Genomic DNA, 12552 nt, shown 5'->3' with positions numbered 1-12552 from the left:
TTGCCTATCCCAAGTTTCCTCTTCACTGCTTTGGCGCTTCCTCCGTTTTTCAGAGCGTGTTCAATTCTCTGTATGTTATACCTTCTTACATCGGATACCTTACGCCTATTAATCAACTTCGAAAGCTCTGCCAGTTCTAGTTTGTCTGTTGTACTTGAGACCTTCATGATTTGACGCTTCTTAATTAGGTTCTTCGTTTCCTGGGAAAGCTTGCCAGTGTCCTGTCTAACTACCCTGCCTCCAACTTCCACTGCACACTCCGTAATGATACTCGTCAGATTATCAATCCTTGTATCTACGCTAAGGTTGGTTTCCTCACTAAGAGCCGAGTACCTGTTCTGAAGCAAGACTCTGAATTCCTGTACTTTTGCTCTCAGTGCTAGCTCATTGATTGGCTTCTTGCGTATCAGTTTCTGTCGTTCCTTCCTCAAGTCTAGGCGAATTCGAGACCGTACCATTTTATGGTCACTGCATCGTACCTTGCCAACTACTTCCACATCCTGCACAATGCCTGGGTGTGCACTCATTATAAAATCTATTTCGTTTTTATTTTCGCCATTAGGGCTCCTCCATGTCCACTTGCGGTTTCCTCGTTTTCGGTAGAAGGTATTCAAGATCCGTAAATTATTGCGTTCTGCAAATTCCACCAGTAGCTCTCCTCTGGCGTTTCTAGTGCCGATGCCATAATCTCCTACTGCCTGGTCTCCAGCCTTCTTCTTCCCTACCTTTGCACAAAGTCGCCCATCACTATAGTATACTGTGTTTTTACCTCACTCATTGCCGATTCCACGTCTTCATAGAAGCTTTGAACTGAAGCGTCATCATTGCTGGATGTAGGCGCGTAAGCCTGTACCACCTTCATCTTGTATCTCTTATTGAGTTAAATTACAATACCTACCACCCTTTCATTAATGCTATAATATTCCTTTATGTTACCAGCTATGTTCTGTGAATTAGGAACCCCACTCCCAGTTCTCTTCTGTCTGCCAAGCCCCGATAGCAAAGAACGTGCCCGTTCTGTAGCACCGTATAGGCCTCATCTGTCCTCCTAACCTCACTGAGCCCTATTATATCCCATTTAAGACCTAGAGGGTGGTAAATGGGATATAATATATATATATCTTATATCCCAATATATATATATATATATATATATATATATATATATATATATATATATATATATATATATATTTATTTATTTATTTATTTATTTATATATATATATATATATATATATATCATTCTATCTAGCTATCTATCTGGCCACCTTCGACCTTTTAGCTCACCTGCAGTTTCGATAATGATATCGATACCAAACATGGTATGGCATAACATGACTGTATGGAGAAAATATTTGAATATTCATAACAGGAAAATCATGACATTGATGTCGTGATCGTTATGATTTACATTTCATGGTCCTGCAGCCCTTGCGGTGGAATCGTTCACAAGACATGTTGCAAAACTGGTACGACATGAATGCATGGTGAACACAAGCGACAGACCATAGCATGAAAATTATGACATGAGTGTCATGTAACAACATGACTACATGCCAAGCTCATGATGCTCTCGCGGCTGTTTCACTAGCGTCACATATACTAAATTTGGTATTACAGCACGTAAATGAATGACGATGGTGTGTGACTGGTGCAAACATGATAACAATTAGATGCGTGTCATGTAACAACATGACTACAAGCCACGCTATGATGCACTGACGGCCATTTCGCTAGCTTCACATATCCCAAAGTTAGTATCACGGGAAGTGAATGGATGACCAAGGTATGATACTAGTGCAAACATGATAAACATGAAATACGTGTCATGCAAAAACATGATTACATGCTACGCTCCTGATGTGCTCGGAGCCGTTTCGCTAGCTTCACACATGTGAAATTGGTATTACGTGACGTCAACGGAAAACGAAGGTATGTGACTGGTGCAAACATACTATTCATGAGATGTTTGTCATGTGAGAACATGACTACATGCCCGAGTCAAGGCCCCAATACATTTCTACGTGACGGGGTGCGCGTGCACGCCGGCGTTCTTTTTGACGCGTCAAGCCAGCGTTGCGACGCCAGGCGCCAGTCCTGCCATTACTCGCAAACGCTCACCACGCTGCGTTGCTTTGGCGCATGTGCGTTTCCGAGCGTCCTGCGTCCCTCCGTAATGAAAAGAGGACGACGCAATGTTGTCTGAATAACACATTGGCGCGAAATGCAGCATCTTGCATTCTGCACCGGTTGCCGTCAGTCTACGCCGACGGATGCTGGTCGTGCCGGTTGCGCCTGGCGTCAAAGTATAGAGTGCTCGCGTTTTGCTTACGTAGCGTCGCTGTGCCCAGCGTGCGCACACGTCGACGCTACATAGGAGTATACTGACCCCTTCATGATGCGATCGTGGCCATTTTGCTTGCTTCGCATATACTAAATTTGGTGTTAAGTGACGTTCATAGATGACGAAAATATATGACTGGTGCAAACATAATCCTGACACACGTGTCGTGTAAGAACATGACAGCATACCACGCTCATAGCATGCTCGCGGCCGTTTCGCTAGCTCCACATATACTAAATTTTGCATCACGTGACTTGAATAGACGACGAAGGTAAACGACACATCCAAACATGATAGTCATTGCACGGAAGTCATGTATGGCATCATTTCTCCATTGAAAAAGAACGGCGTTTCCAGTGTTTCCCAGTGCGTTACAGCGCACTGAGTCACACTGAAAACGCTGTGCAGTATGTTTCAGTGTACTAAATAGCGCTGCGAGGCACTGGGACGCACTGTCCACGCTGTACAGTGTGTCCCAGTGCCTTGTAGCTCGCTCTACTAAACTGGGACACACTGTACAGCGTCACCCAGTATCTTAAAGCGCGCTGGGAGGTACTGGTTACGCTGTACAATCTCTACCACACATTCATAACGTTAGCGGCCCATTGGAAGAAACTAGGCATGATCGGCGCACTTTCTGTAAAACTTCATATTGAATCGCGAGATGCCAAGCGTAAAATTTAACGAATATGATTGTGGTCTCATCTATGTCCTACACATATATTGCTCCAGTTTTAGTTGGACACCAGGGCCGTACTTGCACTAGATCTAGAAAAGGCATTCGACAACGTTAAGCACTCGCACATACTACAAGCGATTCCTGGCGCTGGACTCGGTAACCGCTTCTATGCATACGTGTGGTCGTTTCTCAAAGACCGCAAAGCCACCATTAGACTAGGCTGTTTGGGTTCCAAGACGTACGACTTGTGTCCCAGAGGCACGCCGCAGGGAGCATATCTCTTTCCATTTCTTGCTAACTTAGCTTTGAGCGCTCTCGAGAGAGAATTGAGTTCAATCGATGGCCTGGGCCACGCATTCTACGCCGATGATATTACCATCTGATGTGGGGGCGGTAGCGACAGGGCCAGCGAGCGCAATCTACAGACGGTGGTGGACAAGGTGCAGGCGTTCCTCCTACAGACGGGCTTACGGCTATCGGCCAAAAAATCTTAACTTTTACTCTGCAGGCCGAAACTAGGCCCTAAATGGATCCCCATTTCACCCATCTCTGTATACACAGAAGACGGTAAGCAAATACCACAAGTCAGTTCGGTTCGTATACTAGGTGTGATCCTGCAGGAGGACGGCAGGAACGGGCTCAGCATAGGGCGCATAGCCACTAAAGCAGACTCCACGTCTAAACTTATCAAACGCGTTGCCAAGAAACGAGGTGGACTATCGGAAGAAAATCTACGATGTCTCTTCCACGCTTTTCTCACGAGCCACATCAATTAGGTAGCCGTAGCTCACCCCTGGACTAAAGGATATGAGTACAAGCTTATTCTGATCATTAGAAAGAGTATCAAACAGGTACTCGGGCTTCCCATACAAACCAACACACCGAAACATATGGCTCTAGGCCTTCATAACACTTTCAGTGAGACTGTTGAGGCCCAGAAGCCAGTCCAGATTGCTCGACTCTCCTCGACTGAGGTGGGACGTCAACTCCTGGCGTATCTCCAAGTAAGCCCTCCAATCACCAACCAAAGAGAGTGTACGCTTCCGTCAGAGCTTCGCGAAGGCCACATTGTTTCCCCACTCCCACGTAACATGCACCCGCAATACAACCCCGGCCGACGTAAGGCTAGAGCAGCCACCCTTCTCAAAACGGCTTCAGCAATGCCCTATTCAGTAGCTTTCGTTGACGCCGCTCAATACGTTAATTTCAAGCACTTCGTAGCAGCTGGTTCGTCGCTACAAGGTAAACACCTCACTTCTCTAACACTCCCCAACACGAATGCGGACCGCGCGGAACAGGTAGCTATACCATTAGCTTTGGCGACCACGGATCGCACAGCAGTCTACACAGACTCCAAAGCCGCAGCTAGGGCCTTTCGTATCGGTTCGGTTTGTAAATAGGCAGCCCGCGTGCTCTCGCGTGCAGCGTGGGCCGATACTAAACACTTGATCTGGTTCCCCGGCCACGTGGGCCAAGATGCTCACCACCTCATCTCTAACGCCCACAAGCTAGCTCACTCCTAGGTGCGAGACATTACTCGCCGCGCCAGGAGTGAGGGCGGCCCAAGGCCCAAGGGCGAGCCATGGCAGCGGGACACGCTTCTAACGTACAACGAAATTTGTCAGCACTACCGCCTTGAGTGCAGAAAGTTTCCTCTACCTCATCCTCATCTAACGATACCGCAAACTCTCACTTTACGTCTGTTGCGAACAGATCCTTACCCTTCACTTATCTCTTATTCACGTTTTATTAGTCAAATAAAGCCGGGCTGCCTTCTATGTGGGCTCCCGAGATGCAATTTTCAACATATGCTGTGGCAACGCCCTATGCTGCGCGCAGCTGCAGGGTCTCGAGCCACGGAGTAACAGTGCACCGCTCTCCTCACAAGTCCAAAAGACGAAGATCAACTTCGGGCTGTCTAGAGAGCCCACGACCAGGCCGTCGAGTTCCACCTCCTGGTCCCATCGTGAACGCAGCCCGTGGACGAGCCCCCTTATGGGGACTTGTCTTCTCAGGACAAAATGAAGCCGACCTCAGTTCAGTTTAGGTAATGAATACTAGTACACTTGAGCATTAATATGTCGAGCGCGTAGTTCAGGGGCTCCGCCAGGATTTTGCTGGGGAGACCAATGACAATTGTGTTCCTGCAAGGGGACAGGGAGGCACAGAACTTATATGTAGTGTTTTAACTACGCTTGCTCTTGGGGGGTGGGGGGAAAAGGATGGCATGCAAGAAATTTCGGAAAAAAGGCTCCCCATCCATAGATGCCTTCCCCTCCCCCCATCTGGCATGGGTGCACTTTCCTTGACGTTTGATCGAGTTCCGTCTATGTATTTCATAAACGGCATTGTTAGCGTTGATAATTCGCAACACAGTATGACAGTAGCATCCGTCTGATAATCTAGACCAACCTACTATAGCAGTGAGTCGCTGCGGCTCGTACCGTAGAAAGCCGCACGTCCTCGGCAGCAGTCATCCGCTGAAATGCCCAATCTCGATGTTTTTACCTTCTGATTTGTGTAGTCGATGGTGAAAACATGACCACTCATGGGCCAGTTATGATCTAAACTACAATTTAACGGTTATTGGACTCTTTCTAAATGATTATCTACGATCTTCACAGGAACCGTGGCACAAGAAGTACGGCCTGAAGCCTAGTGGCAGTTTCGGCTAGAGTGAACTGCTGCAGCTGTCGTACGCCGAGTGTGAACGAAGAGGTCATAAAATACTTCCAAACTATCGAGGGATTGATTTGATTGATTGATTGATATGTGGGGTTTGACGTCCCAAAACCACCATATGATTATGAGAGACGCCGTAGTGGAGGCCTCCGGAAATTTCGACCACCTGGGGTTCTTTAACGTGCACCCAAATCTGAGCACACGGGCCTACATTTCCGCCTCCACCGGAAATGCAGCCGCCGCTGCCGGGATTCAAACCCGCGACCTGCGGGTCAGCAGCCGAGTACCTTAGCCACTAGACCACCGCGGCAGGGCAAAACTATCGAGGGACAAAACCTACATTGTTCAGTGAGGAGTTCATATGAACGTTATTTTCTACAAACGTATGACTATCCGCATAACGAGTCACTACGATTGCCGTAACACACCAGCCGCTACGCCAAGAAGCTTCGCGGTAAAACGTGTCTTATGGATGCAATCCAAGGCAACCCTTGTATGTTGCCTATGTAAGCAACAAAATCAAAGTATTCAATACCTGAATCACTTTTAAGACGAAGAAAAGTACACTCATGTGCGTCTTTCAGGTGTGGTGTATGTCATTCTTTCGTCGGCACTCACGCGCGTTGGACGCAAGGATCACGTGCTCCGTAGGAGCGGCGTTTGCGGCACATACTAGCCGCGGGAACAGGATGACCGAAGATCAAGACGCAGGATACGACTTTTTTTTTCCACCACTGCTTAAGGAACGCTTGGCGCAAAACACTGTGTTTTTACACAGCGATGCGTGGTGGCAGACCGTATCAAGTAGGTTATTTCCAAGACGCGCTCGGTCCTACAGGACTGCTGCCGGAGGTGTTGGCACTAGGGGCCAACCAGATGAATCATGTCTAGGCAGTCACCATGAACAAAACAGATGCTACAAAACACTTGCTGGACGTGAAGGAGCTGAAAGTCAAGGGGCGACGCTGCATCATCGTAGACCCCTAGGATCAGCAGGTGCAGCTACGTCTTCATTGGATGCTGTATGGCGTCGGCGATGAAGACGTACGAATGGCGTTGGTGGCTTTTGGGAAGGTCGTACAAGTCACTAGAGAGCATTCGCGCGTTCAAGGAGTCAGCGACAAGAGGTCAACCACATGATCTGTGCTCCTTATGTCAATAGTGGCGTGAACGTTGAAGATCTCTCGTATCAAATCTGGGTGGCTGGTGAACTGGCGTTTGTGGTTGCACCTGGTCGGCCAATGCAATGTCTGCGCTGCCAAGGTACCGGCCATGTTAAAAGAGAGTGTAAGGTTCCCCGATGCTCGCGTTGTCGGCGATTTGGCCACAGTGAAGATGAGTGCATGCGTACGTACGCATCGGCTATCGGATCAGCGGAAGGTGAAGACACAGCAGAGATGGTGATCGACGTGACCGAGGCTGAAGACGTGGCGAAAGGCGCAAGTGACGTGGTGAGCCCAGATGCTCCAACAGGTACAGACACGCCGACTAGTGGTGATGGACGAACAGTACAAGTAGACATAGCATATGAGGAGGGTATTTAAGAGCCGGCCGGCCAAACCGAGGAAGGCTTCACAAGCACCCCATCGAAGGAGCCTGAGCCGGTGGAATTTACCAAACTTCCAGTGTCGACCGAGAGTACCAGTCGTGGGAGTGAAGCAAAAGACTCACGAATGGTCTGCAGGGTGGCGTGAGGTGTCCAGTGAAAAACATGAAGAGGAGCCACCTTGAAGGCGACTTATTCCGACGCCGCAGCACAAGGCTGCGTCCCAACCAGATATCGGACGAAAACTGGCCACTTTTGTCCTCCAGAGGCATGGAACCACCTGGAGGCTACGAAGATGTCTAGCTTTATGCTAGACGCTGAAGGTAAGCATCATGCCCCGGGCTAACGTCTTCACTGTGTAGACATGGCTTTCGCACTGAAACTTAGAGTGGCAACGTTAAATGTTCGAGGTCTTGCCGCCAAGCGGAAAAAAAGAAAAAGACAAAATCTACAGGCTGCTCGTGGATCATGATCTGGATGTACTAGCTGTAGAAGAACCAAAAGTAAAATAGACAGTGAGGAACAGACCCGGGGCATGGTGCTGAGGTTTACGGCGCGTTACTAGGCAATCGTAAGTCAAGCAATAGGCACGTCTGCAGGCTGTGTTTTGTTCATTAAGAAGCTATGGGTCTGGTAGTGCAAAATACGTTCTCTTGCCTGTCTGGTATATTGGTTTCCTATGATTTTGTAATTATTGAAAGTCAGTGGCGCATTATGTGTATTTATGCACCAACCATTTGCAAGGAGTGATCACATTTAGGGGTGAAGCTCCTTAAAGCGGCACCCGTTCGTCCTTCGTAGTAGTCGTAGTCGTAGTGCGTAACGAGTCTAACCTTTTTACCTCCAAGGTGGTGCCAGTGGGAGATTTCTCCTGTGCGTTGTTGAACAATAATGCGTTATCTAAAAGCAGAATTCTTCTGTCCCTCATTCCTCATTAGCAGCTATGGCTGGTACATTCAGGGCTATCTAACAAGAAAGGGTTGCTAAGTTATACTCGCTGGGCGTATCCTCCTTGGTGTTAGAAAGGTTTAGCGAGCGTTGAGCCATGGTGCCATAAATACAGTGAACTAGTATATACCACGAATTCGAGGTGGTTAAAAATGGGAAATGGACACGAAGCACATGCCGTAAAAAAGAGTGCGTGGGCAACCTTTCTTTAGTCCTTAAAATGACTGCTGGATGGCGGTGCTTCTATATGGGGATTATATGATGAAAAGATGCGAGATGGTGGTACTTGGAGTGTTGAATATATGGACGAGCGGACGCACAGACAGTTGCATGAGCGCACGCACTGATGGCTACACGTACGAATGGACGCATGGACGCAGGCCGGGGCGGATGCAAGGATGAACGCAGGGACAGACGGACGTGTGGACGCACGAACAGACTCATGCATGGACGGGCGGATAGACGCATGGACGGTCACACAGACAGACGCATGGACGGACGGAAACAAGAATGAATGGACGGACGGATGCTTCACCCCACTCTCCATCATTCACTCCGTGCATATGTTGTCATTTTTTTCAAGTCTAAAACAGCACTTCACTCTGGAAAGGAAATTTGTATTACTAGGTGATTTTGACTACGTCCTCAACGGGCGAGATCAATCAAATGGATGCGGCATTTACAATAAAAGTAGTAAGACGCTAGCGGACATAGTTACTGAATTCGAGTTTGAAGACGTGGGTTGCTTTATAGAGGAAACGCAGGAAGCGCGTTTCACACATTTTCAGGAGAATAGCCATGCACGTCTTGATCGCAATTACGTGTTGCTTGATTTATTAGCCCACTGCAAGGCATACGCTGTCTACCCAACACAATTAGGTGATCATTGTCAAGTTAAATGTGAGATGGGAGAGAAAACAAAAGGTGGAAAATGAATTACAGTTTCACCACATGCGAATATTTCTTGGATAAGGTGAAGAGCTGCATCAAATAAACAAAAATAGATGATGAAGCTAAACTTCCAGAACAATGGGAAGATTTCAAGCAGCGAATTAATATAAAAGCTAATGATCGTTCTTGCGCATTGAGTTTTGAAAGAAAAAAGAAAGAAAAAACTCCGAATGACCTTCGAAAGACTAAATGACTTGGAGTGCAAACAAACGGGAGAGTATAAAATTGACATACGCAATATTGAGCAGAAACTTGCACTGCATGACGAGGAACGCTGCCGTCGTGCACTCGTCCGTTCTCGGTCTGAGGCTTTAGCTGCTGAGGACACGCCAACCAAAAGAGCGTTAGGTGTGGAAAAAATAAACGCTCGACGGAATCATATTGAATAAATAGAGAAGGATGGTGATGAAGTAACCAACACTGTCAGCATTTTATCCATATTTTCAAGTGATTATGAAAACCTTTTTGCATGTAGACAGGTAAACCTAGAACAATTTAAATAGAATAATCAGGACGCATGCAACAAGTCTGTGGGGATGTGAAAAACGCTTTGGAATTATCTATATCTGCATCTGAAGTTGAACGGGCAATTGATAAGTTAAATCCCGGGAAATCTCCAGGACCAGGTGGTCTTTGTGCCAAGTGGTACAAATGTTTTAAAAGTTAATTGTCTCCTATACTTGCAGGCGTTTTTAACGAGGCATATGTACAAAAGAAATTACCGCCGTCCTTCGGTGAATCACGTACCGTTCTTATTCTGAAGACAGACGAGATTAAAAGCTCAGGCGCGTTAAAGCGTACAGACCAATCGCACTGACAAACGTAGACTACAAATATAATGAAAACTCTGGCGGCTAGCTTTCAGTCAGTAATAAAAAATATTGTCGGTCCACACCAAACGTGTGGAATCAAAGGTCGGTCTATAGTACCAAATGTTCATAAAATGCAGTCCGTGCTCTAATGTGTGGCCATACTCCAGCTGCATCTGGAGAAAGCGTTTGATTGTGTTGCGCACGCTCTTTTGTTTGCAGTATTACCGACCCATAAGTGCTGAGGCCGGCAATATTCGCCAACAAAATAACGTTGAGAGACGCCATAAGCGTTGTGAAAGCCATAAGCGCTGAAGGCTGCGATGTGCGCCAATAAACAAAACTAAGTTGTGAGACGCGACTCACATCGAACCACGACGCAGTTCGTCGGCATACCGTTTTTTTTCCTCGTTGCTTGACGGAGAACACCACGTGCACCATTGAAAACCCAGCAGAAACTGCGGTAGGCAGAACGTCTTTCGCCTACCAAGACAGCGCCATGGCATTTCCGTGACGTAAGTCCTGTGGAATTCGAGGTGTGTAAAGCTGGTAAGTAGACTTGAAGCTCAAGCCGTAAGAAAGAGAGCGTGTGCCAACTCTCGTTTAGTCCTTGGAATGTCCGCTGGATGGCAGTGCTTCTATATGGAGAATATATAATCAATAGGATGCGAGATGGTGGTACATGGAGTGTTGAATACATGGACGAATGGACAGACAGACAGATGCATCGACGGACGCATGGATGGCTTCACGAACTGATGGACGCATGGATGGACGCAGAGTGGCTGCATGGACGAACGCAGGGACGGACGCACGGATGGACGTGCGGACGCACGAACAGACGCACGCACGGATGGGCGGATGGACACACGGATAGTCACACGGACGGATGCCTGGACGGACGAAAGCAAGAACGAATAGACGGACATATGCTTTGCCCCACTCTGCGTCATTCACCCCGTGGATATGGTGCTATTTTTTTTGACTCGTTGTCGAACATGTGTTGTGTTTTTTTAATGCGAAGCATTTCTTAGCGAACTTCGGCAACTTTGAACGTATCTATCTATCTATCTATCTATCTATCTATCTATCTATCTATCTATCTATCTATCTATCTATCTATCTATCTATTCATCTATCTATTCAATGCGAAGCATTTCTTAGAGACCTTCGATAACATTAGGACTATATCTATCTGTCTATCTAGCCCCTACGGCTTTTATCTCTCCTGGCCGTTTTGATAATGGTATCGCTACAAAACTTGGAATGGCGTAACATGACCGTATGACTTACATATTTGACTAGTTAAAACATGAACATCATGAATTGGATGTCATGAATGTCATGATTTACATTTCATGGTCCTGCAGCTCTTCCGGTGGTTTCGTTCACACAGCATGTTGCAAAACTGGTGTGGTATGGCATGATTGCATGAAGAATATAAGCGACAGACCCTAACATGAAAAGCATGACATGCGTGTCATGTAACAACATGGATACAGTCCACGCTCATCATGGACTCACGGCTATTTCACTAGCGTCACGTATACCAAATTTGATATTACAGTACGTCAATGGATGACAAAGTTGTGTCACAGGTGCAAACATGATAATCATGCGATGTGTGTCATGTAAGATCACAATATGCCACGCTCATGATACACGAGCGGCCGTTTCGCTAGCTTCACTCATACCAATATTGGTATTACGGGACGTGAATTGATGACGAAGGTAAGATACTCGTGCAAACATGATAAACATGAGATTCGTGTCATGTACCGACATGACACTACATGCTACGCTCTTGATGCGCTCGCAGCTGTTTCGTTGGCTTCACATGTACCAAGTTCGGTATTACGTCACGCGAACGGCTGACATAGGTAAATGAGACGTTCAAACATGATAATCATTACATGCCTGTCATATTGCCGCGACATAGTGCCTGCATTCAAACAACGCGCCCATTACCGCGCGCACAGGGACATACATGCGCGCCATCTAGTGTTGCGCAGAGACGATGATGAAAGCACGAGAACCCAGCTGGCCCGGCTGATGTGCGCCACGCGCTTGGGACTCTTCTTGAAGAAGTAGAAGAAGGAGACAACTTTGGTGTTCTGCTGTAACTTGCTACGACCATAGTCCCTTTGAGTTGTGGGCACAGGTGCGCCCTTTAATAAATACGTTTTATTACACGAGTCCTTCAACATCGTTACATTTCTGGTGGGCGTGCTGGGTACTGAACCAAAGCCCTGCGAACGCAAGTTAGCGTAGCCCCGACCACCAGCGAGTTGATCCTGGGGAGCTAACACCTGTGCATCAGAGGACCAGTCGCCGTCTTTGAGGTGATTCACCAGAATTCAGTCCACTCCATTTCACGCCAAAGGGAACTCAGTCAATGGATGGCGCCACCATGACAAGTCATGCAACACCGGCCCAAGTGGTGATAAATCAGCCTCACCAGCCACCAGTATTTCATGGCGACTCGTATGAAGACGTAGAAGATTGGCTGAACCTGTTTGAGAGAGTGGCCTACTTGAACGGTTGGGACGAGAGAGAGAAGATTCGCTGCGTATACTTTGCTTTGGAGGACT

The sequence above is a fragment of the Rhipicephalus microplus genome, unplaced genomic scaffold (assembly GCF_043290135.1).
Source record: "Rhipicephalus microplus isolate Deutch F79 unplaced genomic scaffold, USDA_Rmic scaffold_38, whole genome shotgun sequence".
Classification (NCBI taxonomy): Eukaryota; Metazoa; Arthropoda; class Arachnida; order Ixodida; family Ixodidae; genus Rhipicephalus; species Rhipicephalus microplus.
The sequence above is the reverse complement of the archived record's forward strand: the minus strand, read 5'-3'. Positions refer to the sequence as shown.